At 34.0% G+C, this 1,865-nt stretch overlaps 1 protein-coding gene across 1 annotated transcript in view; it reads right to left on the bottom strand.

The window, feature by feature from the left end:
- LOC107675269 (N-acetyl-beta-glucosaminyl-glycoprotein 4-beta-N-acetylgalactosaminyltransferase 1-like) overlaps positions 1-1,865 on the bottom strand; it is a 197,019-nt gene that overhangs the window by 23,374 nt on the left and 171,780 nt on the right. The gene's annotated exons all lie outside the window — the stretch shown is intronic.

Below are 1,865 nucleotides of genomic sequence, written 5' to 3'. Positions count from 1 at the left end.
GTTAAGGGAGCCCTTAGTGAAACTTGGGTTGCAAGAAAAAACCTAAGGGTCAACTTAAGGAACCTTAAGGCTGCCATTAAGTATTCCTCTTAATTATTTAAGTGTTCCCTTAAGTGTTGCTACAAAGTCCTTAGTAACCATTTCACCTTAATAAATGTAAGGGACCAAAAGAGCTCCCTAAAGTCATCTTAAGCTCAGTATCTGCAGGATTTTTAAACTCAAATGTAAGACTTAAGACATTTTTTAAGACCTGCACAAATAAAATAGCGCAGTAGGGCAATGACTATGGTAACATATTAAACTGTAAAATGACTGTAAAAAGCATGACTTACAGGTTTTCACAAAACAAAAAGTTTTATATAAATTTTTAAGTAAATGGACGAGTTGTATCAATTATTATATCAATTTAAACAATTATTATTAATCAATTATTACATTAATTACATAACAATATAAATATAATTTGTCTTAATTGTTTATTGTATCCAGATACTGTAACACTGTAGCTGTTCTTGTATCAATAAAGATCAATTTCAGTGTTTCAGTTGCAGTGCAATAATATTAGAACAAGGACATGTACTACAGCTATAATAGTTAAGTGCGTGCGATTCTCTGTTGCTCAAGAGTTGTCAGGTATGTCAGCTTCTGAAGCGACTTGGATGAGCGGCAAAACTCTTGAGCAACGGAATCAGATGGGTGATTCCTGTCACGTAGTACCTGTAGTACTTTCTATTTTATATGTGAAAACTTGTGCTAAAGGAAATATTTCTATTGAAGTATACGAGATTTTGCTCTGACCATTTAAGTTAAGGTACTTTGGTAATTATAACTTTATTATTTACACAGTGACAGAATGAACAAGAGGGGAAAAAAACCTGAAACCACTGCTCAGTTAAGGATTGAAGAGTTAGTTTATATAAAGCTGTTGGAGGTATTTTTTAACCATCTTTTTTAAAAAGCTTGATATTTTATCAGGGTATATGCAGGATTTTTAGGCTCAAATTTAAGACTTTGTAAGACCTGCACAAACAAAATGAATAGCGGGGTAGGGAAATGTCTATGGTAACATATTAAACTGTAAAATAACTGTAAAAAGCATGATTTACAAGTCAGATACAAATTTTCACAAAAACAAAAAGTTTTATAAAATGATAAACGTCACATTTCAGCCTTTAAACCATTTTTAAGAAACAGGATGAGTCAAAAGTATCAATTATTATATGAATTTAAACAATTATTGACAAGCAATTATGTTAAATAGCATTAAATAATTAAACATTAAATATTTTACTGCCTTAATTGTTTAGATTTTTATAATGCATTATTTTCTTGTTGATCCACCTGTTCACATTTACAACTCTGCGTGTTTGCAGCGTCAAAACATGGGTTAATAATTTTCACATTTGGACACAATTTTCCGTCATTGGTCAGCAGGAGGTGCTTTCGCTACAGAAACAAAGCGGTTTCCTCGGTAACGACTGTACAAAAAGCAGTGCAAAAATGGGCAGCGCTCGTGTTTAATTAATGTTTGTCTGTGTTTTAGTTGGTTAGGTTTGTATTTCATTATGTTCTGTTTATTGTCATAGATATGTGTACATATCTGTTTATTGTGAGATGTAGTAACTATAGTAACCGCGGCGCCCATTGCCGTATGTTGCCAGAAACTACCGTGAAACGCTTAGTATAAACACTTAGGTAAGGGTGACAGTTAAGACGTTTGTTGCAACGCTCCTAAAGAAATCCCTTACCTCAGGGATTTATTCCCCCTCAGGGATACCCCTAAGTCAAATTACTTAAGGACTTTCATGCAACCGGGCCCTGACCCTCCCCTCCGGAAGGCGTGACCTCACGCCATATAACATCCA

This window comes from Sinocyclocheilus anshuiensis, unplaced genomic scaffold (genome assembly GCF_001515605.1).
Source record: "Sinocyclocheilus anshuiensis isolate Anshui unplaced genomic scaffold, SAMN03320099.WGS_v1.1 scaffold532, whole genome shotgun sequence".
Classification (NCBI taxonomy): domain Eukaryota; kingdom Metazoa; phylum Chordata; class Actinopteri; order Cypriniformes; family Cyprinidae; genus Sinocyclocheilus; species Sinocyclocheilus anshuiensis.
The sequence above is the reverse complement of the archived record's forward strand: the minus strand, read 5'-3'. Positions and strand labels throughout refer to the sequence as shown.